This window comes from Eptesicus fuscus, chromosome 7 (assembly GCF_027574615.1).
Source record: "Eptesicus fuscus isolate TK198812 chromosome 7, DD_ASM_mEF_20220401, whole genome shotgun sequence".
Classification (NCBI taxonomy): Eukaryota; Metazoa; Chordata; class Mammalia; order Chiroptera; family Vespertilionidae; genus Eptesicus; species Eptesicus fuscus.
In genome coordinates this window covers 16,239,907-16,258,397 of record NC_072479.1, presented here as the reverse complement: position 1 = coordinate 16,258,397, position 18,491 = coordinate 16,239,907, and the positions used below count along the sequence as shown (strand labels likewise).

At 44.1% G+C, this 18,491-nt stretch overlaps 1 protein-coding gene across 2 annotated transcripts in view; it reads right to left on the bottom strand.

Annotated features, from left to right (window-relative positions):
- The window catches only part of NINJ2 (ninjurin 2), an 82,179-nt gene that overhangs the window by 56,550 nt on the left and 7,138 nt on the right, over positions 1-18,491 (bottom strand). The window contains exon 1 of one of the 2 annotated variants that reach the window (XM_054718770.1): positions 11,298-11,316. The exons of the other annotated variant lie outside the window; for it this stretch is intronic. The gene's annotated coding sequence lies outside the window, so the exon portion shown is untranslated. Of the gene's footprint in view, positions 1-11,297; positions 11,317-18,491 lie in introns of those variants that run through there. 2 annotated transcript variants of the gene reach the window in all.

Below are 18,491 nucleotides of genomic sequence, written 5' to 3'. Positions count from 1 at the left end.
TGTGCTCGGAGTTTAATGTCCTAACCAGCCCCAGAGTGCCTAAGGCATGACCAGTAAGTAGAACCAAGAGATTCCACTCAGCAGAAGCAGACAGAAAAACAAATCCCTTTCCTTTGTTTGTCCTGGTTGAAAACCAAACGCGGTAGTCATCTGAAGAAATTCCAGTGTCGGGAGTGTTGAGGCCAAGAAGGGAGGGTAAAAATGCAGGCAGCTTCCGACCACGGGGGGGAAATCACTCCAAAGGCTCCTCAATGCCACTGTCCAACACTGTGCTCTGGAATGCTCACGGGTGTCCTGGCATCTCCCCTGATTCCAGCACACAGGACACTCTTTACCCTCCCAAATGGCAGCGAGCAAGACTCGGCATACCTGTCTGGAACTGAGCATCCGGAACCACCTGTGTGCATCACAGGTAATTTCCAGCTGTTGTGGGAAAGCAATGAATGAAGAGAAAGTACTGGGCCCTGACAAGGCTTAGCATCTAGGGGAGGAGGGGGAGAAGTAGGGAGAAGATCCTAAAGGTCAAATGCAATGTCTCTCATTGTTCATGTACCTTTTCAAAAAAATACAATTCCATTTGATCCACTAATAGCTTTAGAAAACTTTGACCTTCTGCAAAAACAAGGAAACTAAAATTATAGCCTTGCCTATAATTTGGATGCTTTGCAAACATGGCACCACAGTGAGGCAATCTAGATAGAGTGCCAAACCAAAGCAGAGCCAAAAGTGGGAATTTTATGCCATTAACACAAAGGGTTAGGGGGCCGGGTTGAATTTGGGAAAAATCACATAGGATCTTGAGTCCAAAGCATTTTCTAACAGTGAATTTCAATAAGAAGTTTTGGGAAATACCTCAGTCTTGTATTGGACTCAGGTCAAAGGTCTACTGCTTTTTTTTTTCCAGGGAAGTCCTATGAAAACGGAATCAATTCCCCTGCTCTAATAATTTTTCCCACATCCCCTCCTGGACCATCCTACCTACACCAGTGCTCCACTCCTCTGTTAGAAAAAAAATTAACCATGTCATTTAAACACTGTAAAGGCTGTCCTACTATCTACTAAATCAAGTGCACATTCCTTTGCCTAGTTATTTAAAAAGCCTACATAATTTAGCCCCACCCCACATATGCACCAGTGCTCTCCCACACATACCCTCTCATTTAGTCAGGCTGGCCCTCTCACTGTCCCCAGATAGCTTACTCATTCCTGCCTTTGCATTTTAATATCAGTATTCTTCATCCTAAACCTGGAATCTAAATTCACTCTTCCTCTTTAACAATCCCCAAAACGCCCTACCTTTGGAATTTTTTTTAACTAACTATTTCAATTTTTCCCTTTCCCATCTCCAAGTAATTATCAAGTCATAGATAGATAGACAGATAGAAAGAGATATATATTGTATATATAGAGATATAGCCTCCCCAACTATACTGTAAGCTACCATTTTGAACTTCAAAATTAAAAACTTTTGTGCATCAAAGGACACTTTAAGAGAGTGAAAAGACAAGCCACAGAATGCAAGAAAATATATGCAAATCATATATCTGATAAGGGTTAATATCCATAACATAAAAAGAACTCCTATAACTTAAAAACAAAAACAAAAAGCACCCAAAAAGCCCAATTCAAAAATGGATAAACAACTTGAATAGACATTTCTCCAAAAAAGATATGGTCAATTAGCACATTAAAAGATACTCAACATTATTAGTCATTAAGGAAATGCAAATGAAAACTACAAGGACATACCACTTCTTGCCCATTAGGATGACTATTGTAAAAAAAGAAAGAAGAGTGTTGGTGAGGATATAGAGAAATTGGAAACCTCCTTAGAAGCTGGGCCCTTGCTGGGTGGCTCTGTTGGAGCATCGTACTGCACACCAAAAGGTTGCAGGTTTGATTACTGGTCGGGATGCAACCAATTGGTGTTCTCTCTCTCTCTCTCTCTCTCTCTCTCTCTCTCTCTCTCTCTCTCTCCCCCCCACCCTCTCAACATATCCTCCCTCAGGTGAGGATTTTAAAAAATATGAATTGGAAGCCGTAAGAGTTAGGTGATCTCATCAGAGATCCCCTTGGTCTCTTCCCCTGAAATTTCAACAAGTGGAACAGCTATAACTCAACAAAGGATTCTCTGCTCAACATTCAGGCACTCCTGAGAGATCTGGTGTTTTCTAAAGAAAACTTTTCTATCTAGAGTTAAAAAAATTTTTCTAACCAATTATCCTCATGGAATTTACAAATAATTATTTCTTTGACTAATTTTTGGAAAAAAAGCATTTGGATACATATCAATAAATAAATAAATTATAATTTCTTTTCAATATAATAAATGTGTGCATTAAAGTTAAAAATATAATTAGAAGCTGGTGCGAATATAAAATGAATGTAGCTGCTGTAGAAAGAGTATGGCAGTTCCTCAAAAAGTTAAACATAGGGTTTTCATGTGATTCAGCAATTCTACTCCTGGGTATATACCTAAAAGAACTGAAAGCAGGGACTTAAATAGATACTTGTACACCAATGTTCATAGCAACAGTATTCACAATAGTCAAAAGTTAAAGACAACTTAAGTGTCCATCAATAGATGAATGAATAAGCAAAATGTTGAATATACATACAAGAAAAATTATTCAGCCTTAAAAAGGAGGGAAATTCTGATACATGCTGCAACATGGATGAAACTTGAATACATTATACTAACTGAAATAAGCCAGAGACAAAACATTAAATTCTACTTATATGAGGTGCCTACAATAGGCAAATTCATAGACAGAAAGTAGAATGATGGTTGCCAGGAGCTGGGGGGAGGTCGAAATGGGGAGTTATTCTTTAATGGATATGGAATTTCTGCTTGGGATGACGAAAACATTCTGGAAATAGTGGTAGTAGTGATGATTGTACAACATTATTAATGTACTTAATACCACTGAATTATATACTTAAACATGATTAAAATGTAAATTTTGTGATACAGATATTTTACCACAATAATTGAAAAAAAAAGAAATAGAATCTGAATCCAATCATGAGGAAATAATCAGATAAATCCAAATTGTGGGTCATTCTCCAAAACGACTGATCTGCAGTCCTCACAAACATCAAGATGAGGAAAGGACAAAAGTGGGGATTAGGGTACTGTTATAGAGTAAAAGAGATTTAAGAGAAAGGACACCCAAATACAGTGAATAATCCTTGATTTTATTTCAATTTTTAAAAAGGAGAAGAGTCTAGAGAGCATTGTTGTGTAGATAATTGGGAAAAGTGAATATAGTATATCAATGTTCAATTTCTTCCAAGGTAGGAAATTACCACTCTTAGAAGATATATGTTGAAGTTTTTAGATACCAGTATATGTAGACGTCATATCTAATGTCTACAACTGACTTTCAAATAGGTTGGATAAGGTGGGAATGTATAATACAGAAAGATACAGTAAATAAATATAGCAATATTGATGAATGTAGGTGAAGAGTTTAAAGACATTCTACTAGTCTTTCTGTCTTCTGTATCCTATCTAATAATAGGATATTTGTATATGCAAATTGACCATACCTTCGACACACCCACAAGCCACGCCCACAAGCCACACCCACCATCCAATCAGAGCGAATATGCAAATTAACCCAAACCAAGATGGCTACAGCTACAGAGAGCAAGGTTTCCTAGGTAACAGAGCTTTCTACCTGCCCTTGCCAGGCCTAAGCCTCCACTCAAGCTACAAAGTTTCAATTATAGAAGGTAAGCAAATTCAAACAAATGGCGGCAGAATGGAGCTTGAGAGAGCAGGCCAGGGTTGCCTCCGGCAACAGGGGAAGCAAAGCTTTCCGCACACCCTGGCCGGGCCCACCCGCTTAAGGCAACAAAGTTTCAATTATAACCCCAACACAAATGGCTGCCAGCCTCGGAGGGAGCCCCAGGCTTGGCTCTGCTCCAGGCTACAAAGTTTCAATTGTAGAAGGAAAATAAATTCCAGATACCAGGGCCTCCATTTGGGTTGCCAGGGGGCGTGGCCGGCCTGCAAACCACCACAGGCCCCTTGCTCAGGCCGCCCCACGCCCCAAGGGAACCCCCACCTGATCCGGGACACCCTTCAGGGCAAACCAGCTGGCCCCCACCCCTGTACCAGGCCTCTATCCTATCTAATAAAAGAGTAATATGCAGATTGATCATCACTGCAACACACAATATAGCTACCCCCATGTGGTCAAAGATCCTGCCCCCATGTGGACAAAAGATGGCCACCACAAGATGGCCAGCAGGAGAGGGTAGTTGGGAGGCACCAGGCCTGCAAGGGAGGGCAGTTGAGAGGGACCAGGCCTGCAAGGGAGGGCAGTTGGAGGTGATCAACCCTGCAGGAGAGGGCAGTTAGTAGTGACCAGGCCGGCAGAGGAGGGAAGTTGGGGGCAAACAGGCTGGCAGCAGAGTGGTTAGGGGGTGATCAGGCTGGCAGGCAGAAGCAGTTAGGGGCAATCAGGAAGGCAGGCAGGCAAGCAGTTGGGAGCCAGCAGTCCTGGATTGTGAGAGGAATGTCCGACTGCCCGTTTAGGCCCGATCCCAGACATCCCTCGAGGGGTCCCAGATTGGAGAGGGTACAGGCTGGGCTGAGGGACAACTCCCCTCCGTGCATGAATTTCGTGCACTGGGCCTCTAGTGGGAAAATAAAAAGTTAGAGAAAAAAATGGAATAGTTATTTTGGTTCCCAAGGATCAGGGGAACATTGACTTTCTGTGACCTCTGTGAGCAAAATGTTGATCTGTTTGCCACCTTGGGACATCCTGTTTTACTGAACTCACACCCCAGGGTTGCCAGAAGGAGCTGAGAGCTGATTACTTGGCGGTGATTTGGGTGAGGCATATTGTCTATGCCACTTCAGGATCTATTGTGTTGTGTTCTTGTGTGTATCAAAGTTTTAAGCCCCCAAGGTTAGAGTCATGTCTCACTTTTCTTATAATCCTCCTTCCCCCAACATCCCAATCCCAAGCTTTATACAGAGCTAGATGCATAGTAAGTGTCCAGTAAATATTTTTCTATTATTGACTATCCCATCAGTATAGAAGGGCACGTATAGAAGTATAAGAGGTCAAGGATGGGGTCAAAAGGTTTATCTCCAACTAAGGTATTAAAATGCTGCTGGTTAGCGCCTTGCAGAAGGAATGTCAAGTGTGGGCTTTGACACAATCTAATTCTCTATGGCAACCAGGTGTTACTGACTTAGGTGGTGACTAGTACTTAGGGGTGGAGTAAAAGAAATACAGCCTTGGCAAAAGCTTATGAATACCTAAGCACAGAATGTTCCCAGCTTGGCCCTATGGTACAACTGCTCTCACAACCCTGTGAATTCTTCCCAAGGAAGCAAGGTCAAACAATGGTCTGTGGACCTCAAAAAAGAGAGCACGCATTTTGGCTCCATGAGCAGGGTCACTATGCTTCGAGGGATCTGCACCACCTGGGATTCAGGGAGAACAACACCAGCCTTTACCAGAAGATGGAGGTGTGAACACTCCCCTGCACAGCTTTAGAAGGAAGGTGCTGCCCACGTGCTTAGCAAGTTGCAGAACACCTAGGCCTGCTGCATTCCACCTCCAGCTGAGACACAGTGTGCTGCTGTGTTGCAGCTTGTTAAGGGAGTGTAGACTTGTCCATGTCTTGAGCAATTTTTCAAGAGGCTGGAAGAATTAATGGGTAAATTTGTTCTCTTGTCTCAGATAGGCCTTCCAGGATGCAGGCCCTCAGCTCCATTGTTATATACAATGTGCTATTTCCTATTAAATCACTAGCACTGACACTTAGTTTTAAATTTAATTTACTACTTTATTACATACCTTCTTGTACTGGTCTCCGATTATTTCATTTAAGTTCCAAATTCCCCCACAAAGTTACAAGCTTCTTGGGGAACCATGCTCTATGCTGCTTTGCCACCTCTATTTCCTCCCACATCCTGTACTGTACACAATACCTATAAGGGATGTGTAAACAATCTACTGTATATCCATATTATGTAATACTATGTAGCAGTTAAAAGAATGAGGTGGAACTACATATTCTGATATGGAAAGATTTCCAGTTCATATGATGGTGTCAATAAAAAACCAACAAAACAATAATCAGGCACAGTAATGAAACCCTTTATGTAGAAGGGACTAGTAGAAGAAACAAGGGCTTGATCTATATATCTGTATTTCTTTCTTCATACATACCCCCAGTCACAGACATCGTTAGTATAATAGGACTCAGTCATTTCCTGCATTTTCCTTTTCAAAAGGAATTGTTAATATTAAACAAATAATATGTGTAAGGCAGTTAGCATAGGACTTGCCGCAATAAGTCACACTTACATAGTACTTATACGGGGCAGGCATTGTTCTTAGTGCTTTTCAGAAATTAATTCATGTCACCCTCATAATAGTACTATAGGGAGCTGAGGCACTTCCAACGGAAGTAATTTGCCTTTGGTTAGACAGTACAGCCAGGAAGTGGAAGACCCAGGATTCAAGCCCAAGCAATCTAATTCCCGTGCCTGTATTCTTTTTCAATTTTTTGTGGAATTTACTGGGGTCACATTAGTTCAGAAAACTACACAGGTTTCGAGTGTACAATTCAACAAAACATCATCTGCACACTGCATAGTGCTCCCATCACCCCAAGCAGTCTCTTTCCAGCCCCCATTCTCTCCCCCTTTGCCCACCTTCACCTACCCTGTATTGTTAACCCCTATGCTGTTGTTGTTCAGTAAATGTGACCCTTTCCCTACCACTCTCCTCCCTTCTCTGTGTTTCTACATATTTCATATACCTCAATGATGGCACTCTGAAAATTATGTAAGAATTCACTGAAAAGAAAAAAAAAATCAATTCCTCACCCCAACCTATTGCTTCATCTTTGGATTTGAAGGTCTGAGGTACCTAGAAAGAGATACGGATGCCTATTGGAAACTATGTGTGGGTTGTCACTTTGAGATCATGACCGTTTGTGGTGACTTTCTTTAATCATGTAATATACATGGATTACCCAAGTGCCTCCTGAGGATGGTGTTAGCTCCAACTGTGGATCATCATATCAAGTAGAACCTCGGCCTAATGGACAGACAAGGCTGAGGATGGTTCAGATGTAATGAGTCCTATGTGATCAAAGATGGGGGTAGATCTGGTAACTTTCTGAGGATTCTTGGTAGGTGTAAGGTTTCTAGGACTCTGATTCTTGGCTCCTCAAAGCCCTGGGGCATTAAGATTGATGCTGCCCTGAAAGCAAATTCAGAGGCTTTGCCCCAGGCCCAGAGATTGCACCACATTTAGTGCTGTTCCTGATTAAATCAGCATGCCTCAAATTTGCCAGAACTATTGTCACAGCAATATGTATCCCCAGTTCTCACATGGAATGTTTGCTCTCTGGCAGCCAAATGCACTTGGAACTGGCAGTGATGATCTCATAAAGCAGGAAAGCTGAGCAGTTGGTCAGATGATTAACATATTATTGAGATGGAGGAGTTGAGCATCACTAATGAAAACATCTGGGCATTGCAGAATCAGGAATTTTCCCAACTTGGGGCAACAGAGGAGCCATTAAATCCAACCTCCTTATCTTACAAATGTGGAAACTGAAGCTTTATTTTTGTTGTTAATCTTCACCTGAGGATATTTTTTCCATTGATTTTTAGGGAGTGGAAGGGAAGGGGAGAGACAGAGAGAGAAACACCGATGTGAGAGAGACACATCGATTGGTTGCCTCCCACAAGCACTGGGGATCGAGCCTGCAACCCAACCCAGGTACATGCCCTTGACTGAAATCGAACCTGTGGCCCTTCAGTCTCCACTGAGCCAAACCCACTAGGGTGAAACTGAAGCTTGAAAACAGGGTAAATATCAGGGCTTCTGGCCTGAGAAAAATTAAAGTGTAGTTCTTCTAATACAACATAAGCTGGATGAACAGCACTGTGACTGCTGAGACCTCCTTTTCAAAGGCTTCAAAACCTTCATTAACTAATCTCAAGGACTTGGTAACTTTTATTTCTCTTCCCCATATAACAGTATTTTAAAAATTATTTTTAAAAAAATATTTTTATTGATTTCAGAGCGGAAGGAGAGGGAGAGAGAAATAGAAACATCAATGATGAGAATTATTGATTGGCTGCCTCCTGCACGCCCCCAAATAGGGATTGAGCCCGCAACCCAGGCATGTGCCCTTGACCAGAATCTAAGCCAGGACACTTCAGTCCACAAGCTGATGCTCTATCCACTGAGCCAAACCAGCTAGGGCTAACAGTATTTTTTAAAAATATCCAGTGTGTATTGTGTTTACTCATATGTGAATGGAGAGTCATACTGCCCCAGACCTTTATGGCTCCAATGCTGCAGACTTCTCCCGACCAGGAGGGCTGTAGGTTGGAGATGGGGTAAGAGATGATCTTCACAAACTGTTGCATACCATGTCTAAGGATCTTAAGGTTTGGATCCTCGAGGTGGTTTTCAGGCTTTTCTCTTATGTAATTATGTTCACTAGGTAGATTTGACAAATTGCTTGTAACTATTTTTAAATAATAAAAACCAGACATTGCCTTACTGATGTCTCATCAAAATAAAAACCCTCTCTTGCATGTGTATAATGCTCTCTGGTTTTCAAAGCTACCACTTATACTTTCTTAAATAGTCCTACTCCTTCACTGATAAGGGGTTGTTTTGGGGACATGGGATGTGTCTATTCTGTGGCGGCAGGTAAGTTAGGATTTGGGAGATTGTAGTCCTTCTCAAGCACTCTGAGCACATGAAAGTAACTGCACTGAGTTATTCCCTGTCTCACTTTCTCTTTCTGTAGATTGATATTTATGACTGATTTGTAGGTGAGTTCCAATTGGTGAGACCTTGAAAGAATAGAATGCCTTGTTTTTTCTCTTTAGAGTTCACCATTTGAAGCATTTGAAATCTTACATTTGCAACCTAAAAGGGTGGCAAAGGGTCAGGAGGATGGAAGGAGGAATGTGCCTCAAGCTAGAATGCTCCTCGCAGAAGTCAGGAAAGAATTCCAGATCACTAGCTTTGCTTAGATCTCTGTGCTAAAGAAACAGGTTCTAAGGGAAATCTTTTCTAATATTGCCCTAGTCTGGTCCCCAAAAATGTCTTTGATGTGTTCAAAGAGAAAACTACAGGTTCAAAACGAAGTCACTTGTACTAAATAAGCACATGACACTGAACCTGGATTTAGTACCTGACTTAATTGCAGTTTTAACCTTCTCCAGGAATGTAATCTTATTATCAATCTGGAATTTTTCTGGTCAGTACCAAGGAGGTGGTTTGTCATATGGGCCCTCTCCACCCTACCCCTCAAGGAATTTGAGGCAATCGGCCTGATGAGACATGTCCTTTCCCATAAGGGAAAGTAATGAAACAATCTTTCTTTTCTTTTGTTAATAATTTTCTTTTTTAAATTTTTTCAATTACAGTTTACATTCAATATTATTTTGCATTAGTTTCAGGTGTACAGCATAGTGGTTAGACAATAATGTACTTTACAAAGTGTTCCCCTCCCGCCTGCTCCAGTATTTCCAGTACCCACCTGGCACCATACATATTTATTACAGTATTATTGACTATATTCCTTATGCTGTACTTTACATCCCTGTGACCATTTTGTGATTACCAATTTGTACTTCTTAATCTCTTCACCTTTTTCACCCAGCCCCTCAAACCCCCTTCCCTCAGGCAACCATCATTCTATGATGTCTGAGTCTCTTTCAATTTTGTTTGTTCATTAATTTCATTTATTTAGATTCAACATATAAGTGAAATCGTATGTTATTTGTCTTTTTCTGACTAACTTATTTCACTTATCATAATACTCTTTAGGTCCATCCATGCTGTCACAAATGGTAAGATTTCTTTTTTTTTATAGCCCAGTAACATTCCATTGTATATATGTACCACAACTTTTTTATCTACTCTTCTATTGGGCACTTGGGTTGCTTCCATATTTTGCCTATTGTAAACAATGCTGCAATGAACATAGGCGTGCACCCATTCTTTTGAATTAATATTTTATATATATGGAATCATGGGGTTGTTAGGGGCAGAAACAGAAGAGACTAGCTATAGTTAGAAGAAATTGTTTTATTCTGATTATTTATTTTTTTAAAATCTTTATTGTTGAAAGTATTACATACTATAGTAACTATACTTTCCCCGTTGACCTCTCCCAGTCTGCTCCCGCCCTCACCCCAGGCCTTCACCACCCTATTGTCTGTGTCCATGGGATATGCATATATGCATACAAGTTCATTGGTTGATCTCTTCCCATTCCCGCACCCTCCCCTTTATTCTGATTAAAGGAAGCATATTCTGATCTGGCTGGGAGTTGTGCTCTGGGACCTGGGAGTTAACCTTGGAATGTGGTCCATTCTCCTTATCCTAGAACTGCCTATTATGGAGAGATTAACAACCTTGTCCCAGCCCACAGTGCATGTAATCTGTAACCATTCTACCAATTTTTATTTCCTTTGCATACACATTTTTATTCCTTTTGCCTACTTCCTCGTGCCTGTTAATACCCATTCTTATTCCTTTGCCTACATTCCCACATAATCTTTGTCCTTCTACCCAATATAAGCAGCTGGTTTATGGGGGTTGCAGAGTAGATTTTTGTAGATCACCTGCTGCTCTCCTATTCTATCGACATTATTGGAATAAACTCTCATATATTATTCTACTCTGTCTCTGCTTAATTGACTCAAGTAGTGACAGGCAGCCAAACTCATCGGTTGTTCAGTTTCAGGGTCACAAGACAGTACCATTTAAAGATTTCTGAGGACCCTCCACAGTGGCTGCACTAATCCACATTCCCACCAACAGTGCACCAAGCCTCCCCCTTCTCCACATTCTCCCCAACAACTTGCTGTTTGTGAGTTTATTGATGATAGGCATTCTGACAGATGTGAGGTGATCTATTGCCATGTCCTTAATCTGTATTCCTTTCACCATAACAACTTTCTTGTCCCCACCCAGCTTCTGCCTATGAAAACTTCCATATTGTATGCTCAGCTCTACTTGCTGGACAGCACGCTACCACGAATCACTCAATAAAGCCAATTAGATCTTCAAATTTACTCGATTGAATTTTTGTTCTTTAACAGAAAACCATGTGGTTCTAGGGTAGAATTTAGCCGACCACCACATTCTACAACATAGACTGTGGCAGGATTAAAGTGCTCAGTTAGCCAGCCAGCCTAGGACCCGAATCCCAGTTAAACCACTTACAATAGAATAGCTGTGTCATTCAGCAAATTGGTTTTTCTTAACTTCAAGTAGTCTCACCTGTAAAATGGGGTTAATGATACACAGTTGACCTAAAACACCAGAAAAAAAAATATATATGTAAAGTGCCTACTTGATATAAGGCAAGTGCTCAGAAAGTGGCAGCTATTATTATTAATAACATAAGGAAAGCCTAGGGGAAACTCAGCAGGAAACCAAAGGCTGCGCTAAGAAGGAACCGAAATAGTTCTGACTGGGCTCCACCCACCCCTGTTAGCAAGTCCGCTCCCGGAGGGGGAAGGGGAGGGGAAGGGGCAGGGGAGAGGGGGGAGGGGGAGGCAGGAAGAGGCCTCTCTGCCCTCCCACAACCCGAAGCCAGCCCGACTGCACCCAGACAAAGGCTGAGCTGAGCTGGTAGGTGGAGGGGGTGGTTTTGCTGTAGAAAAGGGTGAGGACAGCGCTCCGTCTTCAGTGAGGGAAGGAAGAGATAAAGCCACGTTACAAAAGCTCCAGGCCAGACGCACGGCCGGCCCCAGGCCGGATGGGGGAAGCGTACCCTCAGGCCTGTTTCCCCTCCCAGCAGCGTGCCCAGCCCGTCAGCTGATTTTGTGTCCCCGGTCCGGGCCCGCCAGCCACGGCCCCGCGCCCCGCCCCCGGCCTCCTCCCAGCCAATCAGCCGCTGCCTGAACGCTCAGCCTTGTCCGCGGGGCCCCCGGCGGCCGCTCCGGGGCCAGTTTGGGCTGCGGGGAGGGGGAAGGGGGTAAAGGGCAGGGAGGGGGAAGCCAGCTCTCCCGTGTTTGCCTTCAGGAGACGCAGACTTCTCCTTATGAAAAGAATATTCATATCCCCACGAAGGTGTCTGCCAGGGAAGGCATCCCTTAAGCACGGGCAGGCTGCCCGAGGTTCACCGTGTCGGGTGAACCGCACTGTGTCGGGTCTGTTCAGGAGCTTTCAGAACATCCATCATAGGTTGTTTAGGGCTCTGAAAAACAGTGGCCTTTTCTTCCCCCCGAAAATCACCCCACAGGTGCCCCTAACTGACCCCGTCCCTTCCAGCTGGCTCACGGACGCGATTGCGGCCTATCGCAGCCCCCCAGCCCAGACTGGGGGAGGGGAGGGGAGTGGTACTTGGGAGATGGTTCCCAGTGTAGAAACTCCAGCCCTCAAGCCTAAATCCACCCCCTGCTAAACGGTGCACGGACTGGGCAAAGGGAGAAGGGACAGTGATTCTCCCCCTTCTCTGTGTCTGGAACTTCACTTTTGTCCTCTCAGTCCTCACACGTACACTGTAGAGAGGCATACCCTTATTCAAATTCTGAAAACGAGGAAACGAAGGCTCTGAGAGATTAAGAATTTTATAGCTGCTGAGGGTCTGGTTTGCCGTGAAGCCAGAGTTTTCTCTGAGTGAGGGGACTTGTACCTGGACACCAAGTAGTGTCTAGACTCAAGCCTCCACCGTTCCCTTGTTTGCTTTGGGGGCAGACAGCAAAGGCAGTAGATACTTCCGAGCAAAGTTAAAGGCCTTCCCAGGCCATCTCACACCTGGATGCAGTCAGTTCACTGTTTAAGTAGAGACCATTTTGTCACTTTGGGGGGAAATCTTGAGTTACTGAAACATCTTTCAGGTTGTAGAATAAATAGCACTTTCCTTGACCCACAAGCCTGGGTCAGCTGCCTCCTACAGGACTTGAGCATTCCCTTTCAGTAGCCTTTGCCACACCACATATTGCAGTTTCCTTACTTGTCTCCCTCTTGATGGAGGGAAGCTAACGGGGTGCAGGAACCCTGTTTTGACTGTAGCCTCAGCATTTAGCGGAAATGCCATGGCCCAGGTCCCAGGATGCCAGTGTTCACCAGGAACTCTGTGCATAAGCCGCTGAACTAGAGTTTTGAAGTTAAAAGTAGGTGTGAAGGAAAACGGAGAGCAATGATAACAATGGGATCATTTATTGAGTGCTTATTCTGTAACAGGCATTGTTCTAACAGCGATTTTCAAATGGTGTGCCACAAGAATTTTTAAAACATGCAAAACCTGACTATTTAGTCAGGGGCACTGACCTCTTTTCCTTTAGATTGACAAATAAAAATATGACAACAACCAACGCAACAATAGTCGTCTCGTATGAAGGCCCTGTCTTGAACCATAAATATATATAGGTCATACAATAGAGTTGCATCTTATTGGTCAATGTGGCATAATAAGGTTGCGTCTGATTGGTTAATTCCTGGTATCAGAAATCCTTATATACACATATAGGCTCCTGATTTTTTAAAGTCATGTTGAAGCAAAAGGGTAGGTAATTACATGTTTTGTAACTAAATCAAAATTATATCTATTTTTTTGCCCATCGGCCAAAAAATACATTTTTTGGCATGCTGCAGAATGTTAGTAATTAGTTTATGTGTGCCATAAGTTGAAAAAGATTGAAAATCGCTGTTCTAAGTACTTTAGTGCAGCACTTAAATCACCTGTGGATCTTGTTAACCTGCAGATTCTGATTCCGTGTGTCTGGGGTGGAGCCTGACAAGTTCCCAGGTATATTTTGTGTAGCAAGGCGTTGGTATACTAACTTATTTTATCTTTTTTTTTTTTTTTATCCTCACCCGAGGATATTTTCCCATCGATTTGTAGAGAGAGTGGAAGAGAGAGAAATATCGATGTGAGAGAAACACATCGATTGGTTGCCTCCTGCATGAGCCCCAACCAGGGCCCAGGCCAGGGAGGAGCCTGCAACCAAGGTACATGCCCTTGACCAGAATCGAACCCAGGACCCTTCGGTCTGCAGGCCAATGCCCTATCCACTGGGCCAAACCGGCTAGGGCTTATTTTATCTTAGCCATATGAAGTAGGTACTACTATTAATACTATCACTCCTATTTTATATACAAAGAAACTGAGAGGATAGGCTTCTATGAACTTAGGTCAAAATAAATAAATTTCTGGGCAATGAGGGAGGGGAGAATGGTATGAGCAGGGCACTGCTATAGAAGGAGAAACAAAATTCTTGGCAGAGGCAACAGTATTTACAAAAGCCTGGTATGCAGCAGAAGTGGGCAGGGGCCACATAGAGGGCTGTTTCACTCATTAGGCACCATATGCATAGTCCTTAGGACTGTGAGCTTTCCAAAGGCCCCAAATATTTGAGACCTGAAAAAAAAAATGATTGGTACCTACATGTAAAAAGTAAACATTTAAATTAATCATTCTAAATTGCAAATAATGTAAAACCCTTTCAAAATTTTTACATTAAAAATTTCACATTTGGGAGTGATATAGATACATTTTAATACATTTGATAAAAAATAGGGTAGGACCTCTCAAGTCTAGGGTCTACCAAGGACAGGACAATCCGTGGCCACAGTGGGTTTGGATGTAATCTTCAGGGCAGCTCAGACCCAGGGACAGAAGCAGGAAGATGTTCTCTGTGGCTGCAGTGAGAAGAATGGGTTGGAGGGAGGCTAGACTGAAGGCCCAGAAGCTAGAGACCAGATAGGTGTTTATAGTTTTCCAGACCGCAAGACAATGTCCTCCTTGCCAAGATTAACATAAAATAATAGCGTTATACAGCCTAATTATTCTTTGATTTTTCAAGGACTCAATCTGACTCAGCATTCTAAATTTACTTAATATTTGGGGGCAAGGATGTTTGCCAGCTACTTTGTCATTAAGGCCAGTGATGTGACAGTCTAGGGGAGGCCAGAAAGCCATGAGTGCCAACCTCAGCTCTGCTACCTGCTAGCTGTGTGAGTTTGCATAAGTGATTTAACTTCTCTGAGTCTTGGATTCCTTATCGGTTAAATGATCATAATACACTAGAGGCCCGATGCACAAAATTCGTGCGAGGGGCTTGGCCCTTGCAGCCCTGGCTTCACCCGGAAGGTCGTCCGGACGGTCGTTCTGCTGTTCAGCCTAATTAGCATATTAGCTCTTTATTATATAGGATTCCTCACAGAATTGAGATAAACTCTATATCCAGTGCTTCCCACAAAATAGATGTAGTTATGATATGTGCCATTGATCTGAGACCTAGTTGAGTTTTCTTTAGGAGGGAACAGAGGGTGCAGTAAATAATTTAATCTTTTTATCAATCTTCTGAGGTAGAAATTGTTGTCCGCATTTTGCAGATAAGGAAACTGGGGCTCAGAGATGAGATCGCTCAGCTCAGTGAACTAGGAGGAGAAAGCAGGACACTTGCAAGAACTGGGATTTTATGTTTATTCCGTTTGTGCATTCTCTCCAGGAGTCAACATTGGCTGCTTCCACTACTCTTTGCTGGGCCCAAAACCTGTTCCCCATGGTCACAGCTTGAAGAGTCCTGATGTCCAAGAGCACACCACTGAACACTCTCCTCGGGGCTCCAACCTCCATTTCCCTTTTCCCCCAGCCTTGCCTAACTCCCTGCTACCTTGCCCTTACCCCATGATTTTTCAGCTTCTGGATTTCACTTACTACAGAGCTTGTCTCTTTGAGACTCAGACAGAACCGCCCTGGACTAGGCTGCCTTCCAAGGTACCTCCCTTTAAAGGGAATAGATAAGTAGGTCACATCAGGATGGTAGGGGAGGCGGCTGACTTCTTAGCGGAGGAGGAAAACTACTGCCGATCACATGGAGAATGGGAAACAAAATAACAGGGCTCTTTTCTGTCTCTCTTTCTCATATGCATATTCATTCATATTCTCTCTCTCTCTCTCTCTCTCTCTCTCTCTCTCTCTCTCTCTCTCTCTCTCTCTCATCTCTTTCTATCTCTCTATTCCACACTTGCAGCCCTCTGATGGCTGCTATTGCTGTGAAAAGCGCTCATAGGCAATGCTGAATTCTGTGTTTAGGAACACCAGTAGAAACCGTAGGGAGCAGAAAGCTTGTCTATCATTTGTTCTCCTCCCTCCCACCCTGCCTCCTCTTCAAGCCACCCCTACAACTGCCAGGAGAGGAGTAATCTCAGCAGAGGATTTGGAGCTTCTGTCCAGTTGACTGCTCCTCAAGGGCCTGAAAGCACAGAGATCTGTAGCTTGGAAGCTCCGTGGAGCTAGGAAGGTACTGGCTTCCAGTGATTGCTTGGAGTAGCCCAGGATCTGGTTAATACAGTCTGTCGTTGCAAGATTTCTGTTCCTCATCCTCACCCCTAACCCTCTTGAAGGTAATTCATGAGGAGTGTGGATGGGCATTAAATTGTATATTACTCTGAAAACCAGAGAGACAGGGCGTGGCATTTTAGGTCCAACACCGCCAACTCCACCCTGCCCTGCTATCTATCCCTGGGGACTGAGTCCTGTTTGCATCATAACACTGGGCGGTCACACTTCTAGGAAACTGCAGCTGAAGGGGAGAGGTCCTGGCTGTGTGAATGAGACCAGCCTGGCTGTGTACAGATTAGGACTGAAAATGTGTATCCAGGCAGAGATCAGTCCCTGGACTCTGTGCCCAGGGCACAAGGCAGGCACACAAAAACAAAGACCAAAGCCTGGTCCTCCCACCTGGGGGTCAACAACTCGGGTTCCCTGGACGGGGGTTGTGGAAACAGGGAGTTCACCTCTGGAGAGGCCCAGGGGTTTTCCATTCTCTTGGCATGGAGCCTGGTGAACTTGCAGCTCTGAGGCTCACTGTTTCAGGACGCTGGTAGCCCTTTCGCAGAGATCCTCCAGAGGCAAAAGCAACTCTCCCCCACTGCCTGATGTTTCAGCACTGCCCCCTTCCCTCCTGACGCCTGTCCCCAAGGCCCTGGGCAGACTCTAGGAATACTACACCCCTCTGCTCTTTCTCTCTACCTCTGCAGAAAAGGAGTGCCCCACACCCTGGGTATCTGCTCCCCTGTGCCCTGTGGGAAGGTCCCACTCTTGCCTGCAGTTGCTCCCCTCCCTCCCATGGAAAGCAGGGCCGGGTGACAGGAGAGAGACATCTTTCCCCAGTGGGGTAGGCCTAACATACCTCTTTTCCAGGCTGGGGTAATCCCAGCCATCTCTCATCAGAGTGGGTGTAAATCACCACACACATGTAATAGCAGTGACTGCAGTGGTATCTCGCCTTGAAACAAGAAGTTTAGATTTGTGAGGCTTAGTTAGATCCTTTGTGCTCTCAAAAAGTGCCTGGCAACTACTCCTCTGGATGAGGCCTATGCCAGGACTATGTTGTGTGTGTGTGTGTGTGTGTGTGTGTGTGTGTGTGTGTGTATGTGTGTGTCGGGGGGGGGGGGGGGACGAGGAGGAGGGGCCTGCATTACTCCAGGTCTGGTGCAAGTGCAAATAAACTCTTGGCTTACCTAGAGTTAACTAGGAGAAAGAAGGCCAGTCTTGGAGCCTCCATGTCCTCCTGCATCAGTTAGCCACATATTACGCAGTGGTTCTGAAACTTCAGTGTGCATCCGAATCATCAGGGGGCTGGTTAAAATACAGGCTGCTGGGCCGCATCCCCAGGGTTTCTGATTCAGTAGGTCTAGACTGGGGACAGAGAATTTGCATTTCTAACAAGTTCCCACGTGATGGGCTACTGCTGCTCCAGGGACCACATTTGGAAACCACTGAGCTAAAGCAGCAAAAAGAAAATCTAGGTTTGAGTCCTAGCCCTACCACTTTTCTGCTCTGTGATCTCGTATTTGACCTCTCAGCTTCAGTTTCCCACCCATTGGAGGTGGAGTAATGACCATTGCGTAGGTGGGAGGATTAGATTACATCTTGTATTTGAAAGACGCTTTCACTGTGCATAACAATCTGAATATATGAACTTGTCAACAAATACAGTGTTTATCGAGTAGTTTATTGTCCGTTGGGTGCTCTGTTCCAGCGGTCGCCAACCTGTGGTCCGTGGACCCCTGGTGGTCCGTGAGGTCCGAAAGGTTGGCGACCGCTGCTCTGCTCAATGTCATGGCTCACTTTGGGCAGATCATATGGGATTCTAAGGCCCAATTAAACACCACACATTTCTGGGCCTGTTTTCTCCTCTATCAAACAATGCCTTTGGTCTATGAGACTAATGGCCCCTCTAAGAACCATTTAGAAGTCCAAATCTGGGAGGGGCACTAGGTCTTGGGAGGCACAGCCAGATTTTTTATTACTTGCTCACCTCTTTCCAGGACCTCCACCTGAGAGCCCAGGTGCTTCTGCAGAGCGAAGAGTCACTGGTCAGTTCCTCACTAAGGAGAGTAACATGGCCCTCAAGGACCATCATGATCTGGTTCCATCCTACCCTTATAATCCTATTTCCCACGGTTTCTCCTCCATTCACCTTATCAATCTAGACAAATTGGATTATTTATTCT